This window comes from Trichechus manatus, unplaced genomic scaffold (genome assembly GCF_000243295.1).
Source record: "Trichechus manatus latirostris isolate Lorelei unplaced genomic scaffold, TriManLat1.0 scaffold00084, whole genome shotgun sequence".
NCBI classification, from domain to species: Eukaryota; Metazoa; Chordata; class Mammalia; order Sirenia; family Trichechidae; genus Trichechus; species Trichechus manatus.
The window spans coordinates 4,752,024-4,770,050 of record NW_004444020.1 but is presented as its reverse complement, the minus strand read 5'-3'; the positions used below and the strand labels follow the sequence as shown (position 1 = coordinate 4,770,050).

The following is an 18,027-nucleotide window of genomic DNA, read 5'->3' as shown; positions in this document are numbered from 1 at the left end:
TAACATTGCTTCTGTTACAGTGAGGAAAATACCATAAATAGCAAACGTGTGATGGATGGCCTGATAGCCATCCAATATTGGCTTCTCTCCCTTTCCTAATGACAGATTCTAGGGCAAATTCATAGCAGAAGTGTATGATGCTCTATGTTTAAAGATTGCAGCTTTTTTGAAGTTGAATTAGCAACACAAACTAAATTTGATGCCTGACTCAGTCAATACATACTATGTACAGTCATTGCACATGGGTATGTTTGTTTAGTTGAAATAAAACATGTTGCCACATGTTATAAATCTGGAGGAATATTAAGAGTTTTTTTGGGTCAAGTGGTTAAGTGCTCTACTACTAGCCGAAAGGTTCATGTTCACACCTACCCAGTGATGCTTTGGAAGACAGGCCTGGCTATCTGCTTCCGAAAGGTCACAGCCTTGAAAACCCTATGGAGCAGTTTTGCTCTGCACACATGGGCTGCCATGAGTCGGAATCAACTCAATGGCAACTAGTAACATCAATATAAATTTATAAGTTGGATCTTAAAATTTAAACAATATTGCTTTTTTAAGGTAACATTATCCTGTAGATGTACGTTTCAGTTATGGCTATTATTCCATGATATTTTGATCTTCAGAGTAGACTCTTTAATTAAAAGAAGTTAATAAAGAAAGATCCAGACTCCTTCCTGTGATTTTCAGAGCCTCTGTTCTTTACCTTTCAGAACCTTTGTTCTTTATGGCTTCAAATTTTCCACTGTACACGTGCATATTTTCTGCATTTCAGCCAAACAGACTGGGTCCAAACATACTAGGTACTTTTGTGCACCTTTAATTTGGTCTTTTTTGGATCCCAGAGAATTTTGTACCTACCTAATGGTACCTATCACACTCTGCCTTATATTTTTATCCACAAGTCTTTTCTTCTCAGAATGGGTAATGGGGACTCTGGCTTACCTATTTTCCTTTAACAGGTGCTCCATGGGTACTGAATTGAAGTTATGTACATAAATATGCCTTTTGGGTCATTTAAGAACATTGCTGTCAGCAGTGTTAATCTTATCCCTGGAGAATTGTGTATTTGACTATGTAAAAGAATCCTGAACAGCCTCATATCCTCTTCTATTTCCAGGCTGAATCCTCAGTTCTCCTTGTCTCAATCCCACAGACTCCACCTCAGAGATCCCATCTGTCCTCTTGACTGCAGCTTTTATCTATGAGTAAATGATTTGTTAATTTACCTTTATAGCCTGAGGCCTCTTTGCCACCATTAACTATCTACTAGATATATTGCGTAGATGTCTGCTCTGCCCTTCTACCCAGCACCCATGTTTCTGACAGCTCCAGTGCTTTTATCTGATCTTTACTTTTTTCTGGTTCTACTATTGGAGTAAAGTACTGTGGAGACGCAACCATTAAAACAATTTAGGACAATAGATAGACTATCTGGTTTTGGGAAAACATGATTGATTTGATTTGGCGTATATTGAATTCAAGATGCTGGTCCGATATTAAGGTGGAGATGGGAAGCAAGTGGGTGGAGTGCGATTCTGAAATTCTGGAAAGAGGTAGGAGCAGGATATTAGAAGTTGGACATCAGTTTCATAAAAGTGGTTATTGAATCAATAAATGTTTGATCCCAGAGATGGGGACTATACAAGAGAAGAAAGCCAAAGGAAGAATTATAGGAAATGTTTATTTTTAGCTACTGGGAAAACCAAGATGAACCAGATTAACAACAACAGCAACAAAAAGAACAGATTCCAGAGAGTACTGTGCCTTAGAAGCCATGGGAGGAAACCATTTCAATGAGATTTTAGCCTGTAAACACATCTACAGTGGCCAGAAAGGATGAGGAAATCATTGGAGGCATTTGAACAAGGAGAATATTAAAGATAGATGTGAATGTTAGGGGCTCTGGTAGGTGAGAAAGTGGGAGCAATGAATAGACTGTACTTTGAAGAAGTTCAGCTATGAATAGGAGTGAAAAAACTCATAGCTTGATGGGATGGCAAAACAAACGTAGCTTAATTTTGTTATTTTTATGCTTTGTTTTATTTTGTTGCATTTGTTTGGATTGGTTTTTAGGTCAGGGAGACAGTGGAGAGAAAGAAATTGGACATGTGGTTGTTGGAAGGGAGGTCTAAATGAATGGGTGAATGGGCTGAGGAGCCAAAGTAAAGGTTTAGTCTTGGCACAGGAGGAAGGATACTTCATCTTCCAAAATCAAAGTAAAGCAAGAGATAGAAGGAGAGAGAAGATACAGAAAGTTTTTGAAGAAAGGTCTCTCAGTGACCTCTGGGGCAACTTCAGCTGGCCAAATACAAATGTGTAATCCTAAAGGCACCAAGAAAGTGAGGCAGAAAAAATATTGAAGAAATAATGGCAGAAAATTTTCCAAATTGGATAACAACTATGAACTCAAAGATCTAAGAAGTCAGTGAGCTCCAATCACAAGAAACATGAAGAACACTACACCAAAGCCCATAATAATAATGATGATAGAAAGAATCCTGACCAGATGCTCAAAAGTAGTGATAAAGAGAAAATCTTAAAAGCAGCTAGAAGAAAAGACATGTTATATACAGAAGAACCAAGAAAAGCATGACAGCAAATTTCTTATTGGAAGCAATTCAAGTGAGAAGACAGTGGAGCAGTATTTTTAAAGTACTGTAAGGAAAAAATTGTGAACATAGAATACTATACCCAGTAAAATTGTCTTTCAGAAATGAAGGGGAAATAGGACTTTTTCAGACATACAAAAGCTGAAAGAATTCATCAACAGCAGACTCATATAAGAAATGTTAAAGAAAGCCCTTTTGGAAATAGTAATATCAAATGGAAATATGATCTTCACAAAGGAATGAAGAGCACCAGAAATGGTAACTACATGAGTAAATATGTAAGACTTCGGGGTTTGGGGTTATTTATCTTTTTAGAAGATACTTGGATACCTTTTTCTCAATAATTTACAAAATAAATAGAAACCAGTAAGTATATAGAAGATTTGAATGACCATATCAACCAACTTGACCTAATTGATACTTATAAAACACTCCACCCAACAACAGCAGAATGGACATACTTTCTAGTGCACATGGAATATTTACCAAGGTAGAACATAACTCTGTGCCATAGAATGAGTCTCAAATTCAGTTTGTACAAGGTAGGGTTTTCTGAACACAATGAAACTAAATTATAAGTTGGTAATGGAAAGATATCTGGAAAATCCCCAAATATTTAGAAACCAAATAATACTTACAAATAATCCATGTGTTAAGAAAAAATCAAAAGGAGAATTATAAAGTATTTAGAATTGAATGAAAATAAAAAGTAATATTTCAAAATTTGTAGGATGCTGCTCAAGCAGTACTTAAGAGGACATTTATACTATTAAATGTCTATATTATAAAAGAAGAAAGGTCTCAAACAGTGGCTTCCCTACTCACCTTAAGAAGCTAGAAACGGAAGGCAGAGCCAACATAGTGCTATAGACAGACGCACCATGTGGTCCCTCTGCAGCAAAGACCCAAAAAACTAACTAAAACAGATGCAAACGTCAGTCTTGGAATTCTAAGCGTCAAATGAAGGGATAAAGAACTAGATCAAGTGCCAAATGGAAGAAGAAAATAGAGGACAGCATCAACCAGATACCAACCTAGGTAATGAACTCTCAAGGATAAAACAAAACTGAAAGATTTACAACAGGGAACCGGAGACGTCAATCTGTAAATGACGTCAGAACAATAAAAGAGGGAATAAATGGTATACGTATGGAAATTCCAAATGGAGAGGAAGTCAAGATGATATCAAGTAATAAAAGACTGATTCAAAGATAGGGGCAAATTTCACCGTAAACACAAAGTTAACAAACTTACTCATGAAAATGAAGGAAAAGTCTCAGTAAACACAAAATCTACAGAAACAAAAGAAGCAAAAAGAAAATCCACAAACAAAAGGAATTCAGCAGAGGAGAGTAAGAGGAACAAAGCGTCAGCACCACAACAAAATAGCACTACAAAATGACAGCAATAAACTCATGCCTATCAATAATCACATCGAATGTAAGTGGCTTCAGTGCACCCATAAAGAGAGTGACAGAATGGATAAAGAAACAAGATCCATCAATATGCTGTCTGGAAGAGACACACCTTAGAAACAAAGACATAAATATATTAAAAATCAAAGGATGGAAAAGAACATATCAAGTAAATAGCAACCAAAAAAGAGCAAGAGTGGCAGTACTAATCTCAGATAAAATAAACTTTAAGACAAAATCTACCATAAAAGACAAATGAGGACATTATGTAATGATTCAAGGTACAATCCACCATAAAGACATAACCATAATAAATATCTGTGCACCCAATGACAGGGCTCTTCAAAATACATAAACTCTAAAACACTGAAAAGAGAACTTGACAGTTCCCCAGTAATAGTAGGAGACTTCAACACACCACTCTTGGTAAAGGACAGATGTCTGCAAAGAAACTCACCAAAGATAAAGAAGATCTAAAGGCCACAATCAACCAACTTGACTTCATAGACATATAGAGAACACTCTACCCAACAGCTGCTAAGTATACATTGTTTTCCAATGTACATGGAACATTCTTAGGCCACAGAGCAACCCTCAGCAAAATCCGAAACATTGAGATAATACAAAGCATCTTCTCTGATCACAGTGTCATAAAAGTAGAAATTAATAACAGGAAGAGCGAAGAACAAAAATCAGATACATGGAAACTGAATAACACTTTGCTTAAAAATACTGAGTAATAGAAGAAATCAAAGGTGAAATAAAAATTCCTAGAAACAAACAAGAGTGAAAACACATCATACCAAAACCTTTGGGACACAGCAAAGGCAGTGCTCAGAGTTCAGTTTATAGCAATAGATACATCAAAAAAAAGAAGAAAGGGACAAAATCAAAACATTAGCTATACAAGTCAAACAGAAAGAGAACAGCAAAAGAAGCCCACAGCCACCAGAAAGGAAAAAATAAAGATCAGAGCAGAAATAAATGAAATAGAGAATAGAAAAACAGTAGAAAGAATCAACAAAACCAAAAATTTGTTTTTTGAAAGGATCAACAAAATCAACAAACCATTGGCCAAACTGACAAAAGAAAAACAGGAGAGGAAGCAAATAACCCAAATAAGAAATGAAATTGTGGGGTGGGGGATTACAACAGACCCAACTGAAATAAAAAGCATCATAACAGAGTAACTGTGAAAAACTGTACTCCAACGAATTTGAAAACCTAGAGGAAATGGACAAATTTCTGTAAACATGCTACCTACCTAAACTAACACATACTGAGGTTGAAAATCTGAACAGACCCATAACAAGAGAAGAGATTGAAAGGGTAATTTAAAACTCCCAACAAAAAAAAGGTCCTGATCCAAATGGCTTCACTGGAGAATTCTATCAAACATTCAGAGAAGAGCTCACCCCAGTCCTACTCAAACTATTTCAAAACATAGAAAAGGAAAGGATACTTCCAAATTCATTCTACAAAGCCAGCATAACCCTGATACCAAAACCAGGCAAAGACACCACAAAAAAAAATTACAGACCAGTATCTCTCGTGAATATAGATACAAAAATTCTCAACAGAATTCTAGACAATAGAATTCAGTATCATATAAAAAAAAAAAAATACACTGTGACCGAGCGGGATTCATACCAGGTATGCAAGGACGGTACAGCATTAGAAAATCAATCAACACAATCCACATTAAATAAAAGAATCACATGATCATCTCAATCGACGCAGAAAAGGCATTTGACAAAGTCCCAACACCCATTCCTGATAAAAACTCTCAATATAATAGAAATGGAAGGGAAATTCCTCAACATAATAAAGGACACCTATACAAAACCAACAGCCAACATCGTTCGCAACACAGAGAGACTGAAAACATTCCCTTTGAAACAGGAACAAGACAAGGATGTCCTTTATCACCACTCTTATTTTGAACATTGTTCTGGAAGTCTTAGAGCAGTAAGGCGAGAAAAATAAAGGGCATCCAAATTGGTAAAGAAGAAGTAAACCTATCCCTATTTGTAGATGATATGATACTATACATACAGAACCCAAAAGACTCCACAAGAAAACTACTGGAACTAATAGATTCAGCAGAATAGCAGGATAGAAGATCAGCATACAAAAATCATTTGTATTCCTATACACCAATAAATTGAACTACAAAAAGAAAATCAGGAAAGCAGTACCAGTTTTAATAACCCCTAAAAAAATAAAATACTTAGGAATCAATCTAACTAGGGATGTAAAAGACCTACACAAAGAAAACTGCAAGACAGCACTGCAAGAAACCAAGAGACCTACATAAATGGGAAAACATACCATGTTCATGGATAGGTAGTCTCAACATTGTGAAAATGTCAGTTCTACCCAAAGCAGTCTACAAATACAATGCTATCCCTATCCAGATACCAACAGCATTCTTTAATGAAATTGAAAAACTAATCATTGTCTTTATATGGAAAGGAAAGAGGCCTCAGATAGTAAAGTATTATTGAAAAAGAAGAACAAAGTAGGAGGCCTCGCACTACCTGACCTCAGAGCTTGTTATACAGCTGCGGTAGTCAAAACAACCTAGTAATGTTACAACAACAGACACATTGACCAATGGAACAGTGTTGAGAACACAGATGTAAATCCATCCACCTACAGTCACCTGATCTTCGACAAAGACTCAAAGTCCATTAAGTGGGGAAAAGACAGTCTTTTTAACAAACGGTGCTGCCAAACAGAATGTCCATCTTTTAAAAAAAAAGTAACAGGACCCATACCTCACACCATATACAAAAACTGATTCAAAATGGATGAAAGACCTAAATATAAAACCAAAAACTATAAAGATCATGGGAGAAAAAATAGGGTCAATACTAGAGGTCCTAATATATGTCATAAATAGAATACAAACCATAGATAACAATACACAAACACCAGAAGATAAGCTAGGTAACTGGGATCATCTAAAAATTAAACACTGAGTGCTCATCAGAAGACTTCATCAAAAGAGTAAAAAGAGAACCTACAGTCTGAAAAAAAATATTTGGCTATGTCATATCTGACAAAGGTCTAATCTTTAAAATCTGTAAGAAAATCCAACACCTCTACAACAAACAGACAAATAATCCAGTTAAAAAACGGGCAAAGGATATGAACAGACACTTCACCGCAGAAGACATTCAGGCAGCTAGCAGACACATGAGGAACAGCTTGCCATCACTAGTCATTAGAGAAACGCAAATCAAAACTATAACAAAATACCATCTCACTCCAACATTACTTGCATGAATCACAAAAACAGAAAATAACAAAAGTTGGAGAGGCTGCGGGGAGATAACTCTTATGCACTACTGGTGGAAATGTAAAATGATACAACCATTTTGGAAAATGATATAGCACTTCCTTAAAAAATTAGAAATATCATAGGATCCAGCAATCCCACTCCTAGGAATATATTCTAGAGAAATAAGAGCCATCACATGAATAGACTTATGCACACCCATGTTCATTGTAACATTATTCACAATAGCAAAAAGATGGAAACAACCTAAGTGCCCATCAACAGATGCATGGGTAAACTATGGTACATACACCCAGTGGAATACTACACAATGGTGAACACTGATGAATCTGGAGACATTATGCTGAGTGACAAATACTGTATAAGACCACTATTATAAAAACTCATGAAAAGGTTTACACACAGAAAGAAACAGTCTTTGATGGCCTCAAGGGAGGGGAGTGGTGGAGAGGGAAAAACACTTAACTAGACGATAGATAAATGGTAACTTTGGCGAAGGGTAAGACAGTACACAATACTTGGGAAGCCAGCACAACTTTGACCAGGGCAGAGTCATAGAAGCTTCATAAACACATTGAGACTCCCTGAGGGACCGAGTTACTGGGCTGAGGGCTGGGGACCATGGTCTCAGGGGGCATCTAGCTCAATTGGCATAACATAGTTTATAAGGAAAACATTCTACATCCTACTTTGGTGAGTAGCATCTGGGATCTTAAAAGCTTGTCAGTGGCCATCTGAGATATGTCTACTGGTCCCACCCCATCTGGAGCAAAGGAGAATGAAGAAAACCAAAGACACTAAGGAAAGATTAAAAGACTAATGGACCACAACTACCACAGCCTCCACCAGACTGAGTCCAGCACAACTAGATGGTGCCCGTCTACCACCTCTGACTGCTGATAGGGATCACAATAGAGGGTCCCGGACAGAGCGGGAGAAACATACAAGAACAAAATTCAAACTCACAAAAAAAGACCAGACTTACCGGTCTGATGGAAACTGGGGAAACCCCGAGAGTATGGCCCCCGGACACTATTTTAGCTAAGTACTGAAGTCACTCCTGAGGTTTACGCTTCTGCCAAAGATTAGATGGGCCTGTAAGACAAAACAATAATACAGCTAGCACAACCATGTATACGAGACTAAATGGGCACATCAGCCCAGGGGCAAGGACGAGAAGACAGGAGGGGAGAGGAAAACTGGACGAATGGAAATGGAAAACGCAAGGTATAAAGGGGAGAGTCTTGACACGTCACCGGGTTGGCAACCAGTGTCACAAAACAATGTGTATTAGTTGTTTAATGAGAAACTAATTTACCCTGTAAACTCTCTCCTAAAGTGCACACACACACACAAAAAAAAAAAAAACTAGAAAAGAAGAACAAATTAAACTCTCAAGTAAATATATGAAAGGAAATAATAAAGGTCAAAGCAAAAGTCAGTGAAATATAAAGCAGAAAACAGTAGAGAAAATCAGTGAACCAATGCTTAGCTCTTTGAGAAGATACTAACATTGATAAATTTCTAGCCAGACTCATCAGGAAAAAAAGAGAGAAGACAATATAACAGCATCATGAATGAGAGAGGTGACATCATTACAGGTTTCACAGATATTAAATAATAAGGGAATATTATGAACAACTTTTTCCCTATGAATTAAACAAACTTAGGTGAAATTGACAAATTATTTGGAAGATAGGACCTTTTAGAGCTCACTCAAAAAGAAATAGCTAATCTGAATAGCCCTGTATCTATTAAAGAAATTGAATTTTTGTTATAAACCCAAAAGAAAACTCTAGGTCCAGAGTAAACTATAGGCTTCTCGTGAATACCTCCAAACATTTAAGGAAGAAATAATACCAATTGTATACAATCTCTTCCAAAAAATTGAGGAGATAAAAACATTTCAGTTTGTTCTAGGAGGTCAGCATTATTTTGAAACACCACCAAAGAGATCAAGAGGAAAAAAAATACAGACCATTATCTGTCATAGTCATAGATGCCAAAATTCTAAATAAAAGTTTAGCAAATACAATCTAACAATGTATTTTTAAAAAGATAATTGTATGACCAGATGGGCTTTATTCCAAGAATATAATGTTTGCTTAACATATGAGAATCAAGCAGTGCAATTCACCTTATTTACAGACTGAAAAAGAAAAAAACAGATCATCTCAATGGATGCAGGAAAAGCATTTTAAAAAAATCTAAAATCCATTCCTAATAGAAACTCCCAGCAATCTAGGAATAGAAAAGAACTTTCTTAAGGGCATCTACAAAAAACCTATAGCTAACATCATAGTAAATGGCGAAAGACTGAATTCTTGTTACCTGAGATCAGGAACCAGTCTGATCTGCAACCCATCATGCGGATGGTGCAGGACCTGGCAGCATTTAGTTGTGCATGGGGTCAGCATGAGTGGGGGGCCTACTGGACAGCAGCTAACAACAACAAGATCAGGAATAAGACAAGGATGTTCACTCACACCACTTCTCTTCAACATTGTACTCAAGGTTCTAGCCAGTGCACTGAGGGAAGAAAAGGAAATAAAAGACAAGTAAAGATAGAATAGGAAAAATGTATTTACAGACGATATGATCATCTATGTAAAAATCTAATATACAAAAAAACTACTGGAACTAATACAAATCAATTTTATTTCTATATACTAGAATGAAAAATCAGAAAATTTTTAAAAATATTTATAATAGCATAAAAAAATTAAATTCTTAGGAATAAATCTAACAAAAATGTGAGAGAACTGTACAGTTAAAACTACAAAATATCACAGAGAAAGAAGGTATGCCTTGCTCATTGGTCAGAAGACTTAATATTGCTAAAGTTTTCGTTCTTCCAAGTTCTATAGATTCAACACAATTCTAATGAAAATCGCTGAGGGCTGTTTTGTTGTTGTTAGAAATTGATAGATTGATTCTAAAATTCATATGGAAATGCAAATAACCTAGAATAGCCAAACAACTTTGAAAAAGAAGAACAAAGTTAAAGATCTAATGCTGTCTGATTTCCAGGCTTGTGTTTAAACTGCAGTAATCAAGACATTGGTGTTCAGGTGGACCAGTAGATCAATGGAACAGAATAGAGTGTCTAAAAATGGACATACTCGTACACACACTGATTTTTGACAAAGGTGCAAAGGCAATTCAGTGGAAGAAGGATTATCTTTTAAACAAATGATCCTGGAGCAGTTGGATATTGTTATGGATTGAATTGTGTCCCCCAAAACTGTATGTCAACTTGGCGAGGCCATGATTCTCAGTATTGTGTGATTGTCCACCATTTTGTCATCTGATGTGATTTTCCTATGTGTTGTAAATCCTACCTCTATGATGTTAATCAGGAAGGATTAGAGACAGTTAGTTAATGAGGCAGAACTCAATTTATAGGATTATGTTATATTTTGAGTCAGTCTCTTTTGAGATGTAAAAGAGAGAAACCAGCAAGAATGAAGAACCAGGAGGGGAGCGCGTCCTTTGGACCTGGGATCCCCGTGCTGAGAAGCTCTTAGTCCAGGGGAAGATTGATGACAAGGACCTTCCCCCAGGGCTAACAGAGAAAGCCTTCCCCAGGTGCTGGCATCGTGAATTTGGACTTCCAGCCTCCTATACGATGAGAGAATACATTTCTTTGTCAAAGTAAACCACTTGTGGTATTTCTGTTATAGCAGGAGGAGATAGCTAAGACAGATATCCTGTTTAAAAAAAAAGAACTTTGATCCATACCTTGCCCCATGTAAAAATTAACTCAAAATGGATCGTAGACCTAAATGTAAAATCTCAACCTATAAAACTTCTAGAAGAAAACATGGGAAAATCTTTGGGACTTTGGGTGTTAGGCAAACATTTCCTAGATAAGACACCAAAAGCATGATCCGTAAAAGAACAAGTTGGACTTTATAAAAATTTAAAATTTGTGCTCTTCTAAATACACTGTTAAGATCTTGAAAAGACAAGTCACACTGGGAGAAAATATTTGTGAATCATGTATTTGTTAAATGACGTATATGTAGAAGATGTAAAGAACTTTCAAAACTCAGTAATAAAAAAGCCAGTATAAAAGTGGGTAAAATATTTTAACAGACACTTCACCAATGAAGATATACAAATGGTAAATAATAAATAAGCACATGAAAGTGTGATTAAGATCATTCATCATTAGGAAAATGCAAATTAAAACCACAGTAAAATACCATTACACATCCATTTAAAAAAAACCTCAAACCCATTGCCGTCAAGTTGGTTCCAACTCATAGTGACCCGATAGGACAGAGTAGAACTGCCCCGTGGGGTTTCCAAGGAGCAGCTGGTGTATTCGAACTACTGACCTTTTGGTTAAGCAGCCAGGCTCTTAACCACTGCGCCACTAGAGCTCCATTAAAACCCAACGAAACCTGTTGCTGTAGAGTCGATTGTGACTCATAGCAACCCTATAGGACAGAGTAGAACTGCCCCATAGGGTTTCCATTAGTATGGCTAATATTGAAAACACTGACCATACCAAGTGTTAGTGAGGATATGGAGAAACTGGAGCTCTCATACACTGCTGGTGGGAATGTAAAATGGTATAACCACTTTGTAAAACAGTTTGGCAATTTCTTAAAAAGTTAAACATATATACCATATGTTCCAGTCATTCCTCTCCTATATAATTGAAATCATATGTCCTTAAAAATAGTTTACATGGATGTTCATAGCAGCTTTATTTTTAGTAGCCAATCCTGGAAACAATCCAAATGTCCATCCACAGTGAATAGATAACAAACTGCTGTATACATAGTATTCAACTATATACTGCTATGTACTATTGTCTTCGTTTCTTAGTGCCCCTATAACAAAAATGCCACAAGTGGGTTTAAGACAGAAATTTATTTTCTCAAGGTTTAGGAGGCTACAAGTCTGAATTCAGGGAAATAAGCTCTAGGGGAAGGCTGTGTCTCTCTGCTCTGGGGGAGAACGCTTGTCACAGCTTCTTTAGCGTTCTTCTCCACATGCCTTGAAGATCTCCAGGTGGCATTCATCTTTCCCCCATTGCTGTTTCCTTGCTTTTGTGCATTATCTCCTCTTTTTATGTCTCAGAAGTGCTGGACTTAAGACACACCCTACACTGACTGATAATGGCCTCATTAACATAACAAAGAAAACCCTATTCCCGGATGGGATTACAGCCACAGGTATAGGGGTTAGGATTTACAACACATATTTTGGCCAGACATAATTCAATCCATAACAATAGTATATCTACTATTGAAGAATAGAAAGGAATGAATTGTTAATACATGCTACTTCATAGCTGAATCTTGGAATAGTAATGCTGAGTGAGAAAAGCTAGGCAGAAAAAGTGTACGGTTTTTATAGTTCCATTTATATAAAATGCAAACTAGTCTACAGTGGCAGAAGACAGATTAGTGTCTACTTTAGGATGTTAGGAGTGGTGGCAGAGAGGTAGGAGGAGAGGATTACAGCAGGAGGAATATTTTGGAGGTGATGGATATGTTCATTATCTTGATTGTGGCAGTAGTTTCAGGGGTATATACGTATGTCGAAACCTATCAAATTGAACGCTTTATATGTACTTTATTGTATGTCAGCCATACTACAATAAAACATAAATAAAAACTGTCCTTGTTATTTAACCATCACTGCTGACACATCTTAGACTAGTTCCTACACTTCCTGGATTTTAAGACCCAGCTGGGACTGTTAAAAATACTGAGTTCCAGGCTTCAGAATTAATAGGCTGGGACCAGGGAATCTGTACTTTTAACAAGCATCTCAGATGATTCTTATCGTTGTTGTGTGCCATTGAGTCAATTCTGATTCATAGCGACCCTATAGGACAGAGTAGAACTGCCCCATAGGGTTTCCAAGGCTGTAATCTTTACAGGAGCAGATTGCCAGGTCTTTTCTCGCACAGAGTAGCTGGCGGGTTTGAACTGCCAACCTTTGGGTTAGCAGCCAAGCACTTAACCATTGCACCAGCAGGGCTGCTTTTCTTATCATTAGTCAAGATTTGAAAGCACGTGACCTGATGAATTACATTAATTGCATTTTGTTGCTCTGAGCCCATGTTTGTGTGTGAGAAAGAGATGTTAGGTTTCTCAAATTAACAGAAAGGCTTAGCCATAGAACTTCTGATTATACTTTCAGTGGGGTCAGATGAGATAATTTAGAATTGGAAAGAATTCTTTTATCATCAGTATATAATATACTGAAGTATAAAATTGAAGTTCTTCAAACTTTTAAAATAAAAATTTTTGTGTTGATGAAAGCCAGGTTTTTATTATAATTTCCTGAAGCAACAGAATGGAAGTCTCTTAATTTAGTAGGCCCAACTTCAGTTAACTCTAAGTTCAAAAGAAAAAAAGAAATTCACTAATATACTTTGCAACAAACCACATCAGTATATGTTGTTACTGAAAAAATATGTTTTCCATATTTTTCAATATTAAGAAACTATAAAAGAGCACAGGTTGAGGGGATAGGAATAAGATGAATAGAGGAACATTGTTATTCTCTAAATGTTCTTTAAATGGAAGCAACAGCAGCCTTCCATAAAACTCTGAAAAAAACAGCTTGACCTTTTTACTGCCCCCTTTCCAAAGACGTCAAACAAAAGGAAATTATAGAATAAGTCCGTCTAAATTTTAAAAGGTCCAGTTATCAGAAGACTTTAGAGAGCAAGTTTTCCACAAATCATCCTTGTGCCATTTGGTCTTGGATTTTTTTTTTTTTTTTAAGGGTTGGTAACCCAACATGTAATTAATCACTTTTGTTGGCTTTTAAGGAAGTGAAACTGCAGGGTACCCTTTGGCTTGATTGTTCTTTTTATATTGTGTTTATCAGTGTTGCAGTATGTACTGTGAGAACCTTTGGTGAATGCTTAATGATAATGATGAATACTTAGTGATAATATTGTGGACAAAACAATGTCAAAGAAGTAATTTTTTATAGTCAGTGTATATATATTATTTTAGATGCTGGTGCACTATTATAATAAAAATCAGTTGCCATTGAGTTGATTCCACATGTGTCAGAGTAGAACTGTGCTTCATAGGATTTTCAATGGCTAATTTTTTTGGAAGTAGATCACCAAGCTTTTCTTCCAAGGCTCCTCTGGGTGGACTTGAACCTCCAGCCTTTTGGTTAGCAGCAGTGTGTTAGCCATTTGCACCCAAGGACTACATTGTTTTGATACTCACGTACAATTCCACATCTCAGATACCAACAACACAACTGTCAAAAGTTTCTTGCAGTCAGATGTTGTTATATCTTCCTTGTCCGTGTATGGGGTTATTCCCTGTGTACAAAGTGGTGGTATCCGCTTGTTACCAATTTTCACTGTTCCTTTCTCCAAAATCAGTTTGGATTGATTATTTCTTCCCCACAGCTGCTGCCATAACCAGTGAATAAGAATAGGCCCATCTCATCTCAGGAAGAAGGAATGGGAGCAGGCTCCTAAACAGTTTCACCTCTGTGGGCTCTCTTCCATCTGTGCTTCACTGCGAACTACCTTCTCTGTGGAAATTGGACACCATTAAAAAAAAACCCATAACATCAAGGATTATATTTACTAATCACTATCATTATTAAAAGTTCATTTAGAATAAGATTTTAAGATAGGCAAATACCTGGATACGAGCAGTCACCTTCCTGTAACTTTTATTAATTTGAGATCACTTTTCCATTCTTGAGCAGAGTAGAATGTTCCTGGTAAACTAGTGATTCAAGTAGACTCTGAGTCTCTGTGAAGACTATACATCCATCTCCACCTGTCCCTACCTCTCCTTCCTCCAAAGCACAGACCCCACTTAATGTTCATTGTTAATGAAAAGGATATTTGGTTCCAAAAGACTGAATGAACCTTTGGTTTTTGTACTTAGGGTGATGCTGGCCTCAAAATGAGTTAGGAAGTCTTCCCTCCACCTCTCTTTTCTGAAAGAGTTTGTGCTTGATTGGTACTGGTTTTTCTTTCAGGTTTGATAGAGTTCACCAGTGAAACTGTTTGGACCTGGAAAGATTTTTAATTATGAAAATTTCTTTGATAGATATAGGGCTATTAAAGATAGATGTAGGACTTTTTATTCTTGTTTCTGTTTTGGTAATTTGTGTCTTTCAAGGAATTTGCTCATTTCATCTAAGTTATTGATTTTGTTGGCATAACGTTTATAATATTTTCTTAATAGTTTTTTATGTCTGTAGGATCTGTAATAATAGAATCTCTTTCATTCCTGATAGTAATAATTTAAATCTTTTCATTTTTGTTTGTTACCAGTCTAACTCAGTGGTTCTCAATTGGGGGCACTTTTGTCCCCCAACAGACATTTGGCAATGTCTGGAGACATTTTTGCTTTTCACAATGGAGGTGTGTGTGTGTCTGTGTGTATGGGTGTGTGTGCTACTAGCGTATAGTGAGTAGAGGCCAGGGTTGCTGCTAAACGTCTTATACTGCACAGGACAGCTCCTAATAACAAAGAATTATCTGGCCCATAATGTCAGTAGTGCCGAGGTTGAAAAATCTGCTCTAGAGTTTACAGTACACACCTTCTACTTTCAAGTAATATTGTACTACTTCATGTATAATGTAAGCACCTTACAGCAGGCTGTCCATTTTTCCCTTTCCATCTTCTAAGCTATTGTGGGCAAACCTTTTACTACTCTATATTTTATAAAACCCAAAGTACATTGTTACTGTTTTTGCATACTAATCTAGTAAGGAAGTTTAACTATGAGAAAAAATATCTTTAATAGTTACCCATATATTTTCAGTACTCTTCATTATTTGTGTAAATCTAAGTTTCCATGTGGTGTCATTTTCCTTCTGTATGAAGAACTCCTTTAACGTGTCTTACAGTTTAAGTCTGTTGGCAATGTAGTCTCTCGCCCTTGTCTGAACAACTGTATTTTGCCTTCATTTTTAAAGCATATTTTGTTCAATGTTATTCTCCATTAAGTTTTTTTTTTAATATTTGAAAATAATTTCTTTCTGTTACTTTCTGGTTTGCATAGATTCTGATAAGTGATAGATATTGTTTATTTTTAGAGAGTATTTCTGGATTTTGTTATTGAAAAATATAGTAAAAGTGTCATTTTTAATACCTAAAATTTAAAGCATTGCTTTAGATTTTGTAAGCAAAAAAACTTGGTTTTGAAAATTTTTCTTTTCTTTTTTTCTATTTTACTCATTAAAAATGTATTTTGAGGCAAGTTACTTCTCTGAGCCCCAGTTTCCTCACGTATAAAAAAACCAGGCTACCAAAGATTCACACAGGCTTGTGAAAATTAAATAAAGAATGCAAAATGCCTAGAACTTATAGGCACTCATAAACACGATACTGAGGTACACAGGCTTAGTTTCCTTCCTCCTTCTCATCCAGCGCCAGCCGTTCTAACCTTGGGGGCTCACATGTGGCAGCAAATCAGTGGGAGTCCAGCCACGCGGGAGCACCTTCATGTAGACACACCACCTGCCCTCTGCATGCTCCTTGGAAGTCACAGCAGCCAGGCTGGGCCATGGGGAGCCCTGGTTGGACCATGAATAGGCACTGTTGCAACTACTTAGGATTCTTGCTCCTCCCAATAGTTCACATATTGATCTTAAGTAAATCTGATCTTTTACTCAAGCAAGGTTGGAAGGACATTTTTTTAAGAATACTTTAAGTTGTTAATTTAAATTATTTGAGTATAGTAAAAATCCATGATTTTTTGTATTTTAAATAGTCTATATATTTCACTAATTCAGGATGCTTTTCTCTCTAGTTAGGCTAATGTTATATTCATTTTCCGCTTCTTAATTAATGCAGAATAACTACAGTATTTAAAGTTACAACTTTTTGTATTAGGAAAGCCCTTGATATAGTTAATGGTTTCTTGTGATGGGACTTGTAATCAACCATTTCTTCCAACAGATCTAATTACCTTAAGATATACAGTACTAATATTTACAGTAAAGGATCCCTTTATTGCAATGCTGTCTTTTCTGTCCCAGCAAGAGAAACTAACTGGACATGGAAAAAAAAAAAAAATTATTATTTGTTTTCTAATTTCAACTTATGTTTAATGCTATTATACATATCACAGCTCTCTTTTTTTTCTTTTTTTATTGTGCTTTAGAGGAAGGTTTACAGAGAAAATTAGTTTCTCATTAAATAATTAATACACATATTGTTTTGTGACATTGTTGACAGCCCCGCGACGTGTCAACACTCTCCATTTCTTGACCTTGGGTTCCCCATTTCCATTCATCCAGCTTTCCTGTCCCCTCCTGCCTTCTCGTCCTTGCCCCTGGGTTGGTGTGTCGGTTTAGTCTCGTATACATGGTTGAGCTACATATATTACTGTTTGTTTTATGGGCCTGTCTAATCTTTGACTGAAGGGTGAACCTCAGGAATGACTTCAGTACTGAGTTAAAAGGGTTTCCAGGGGCCATACTCTCCGGGTTTCTCCAGTCTCCATCAGACCAGTAAGTCTGGTCTTTTTTGTGAGTTTGAATTTTGTTCTACATTTTTCTCCTGTTCTGTCCAGGACCCTCTGTTGTGATCCCTGTCAGAAGAAAGGGGGTGATAGCTGGGTACCATCTAGTTGTTCTGGACTCAGTCTGGTGGAGGCTGTGGTAGTTGTGGTCCATTAGTCCTTTGGACTAATCTTTCCCTTGTGTCTTTGGTTTTCTTCATTCTCCCTT

At 36.6% G+C, this 18,027-nt stretch overlaps 1 protein-coding gene across 1 annotated transcript in view; it reads left to right on the top strand.

Moving 5' to 3' along the window:
* Positions 1-18,027, top strand: part of RYK (receptor like tyrosine kinase) — a 164,356-nt gene that overhangs the window by 143,659 nt on the left and 2,670 nt on the right. The window lies entirely within an intron of this gene.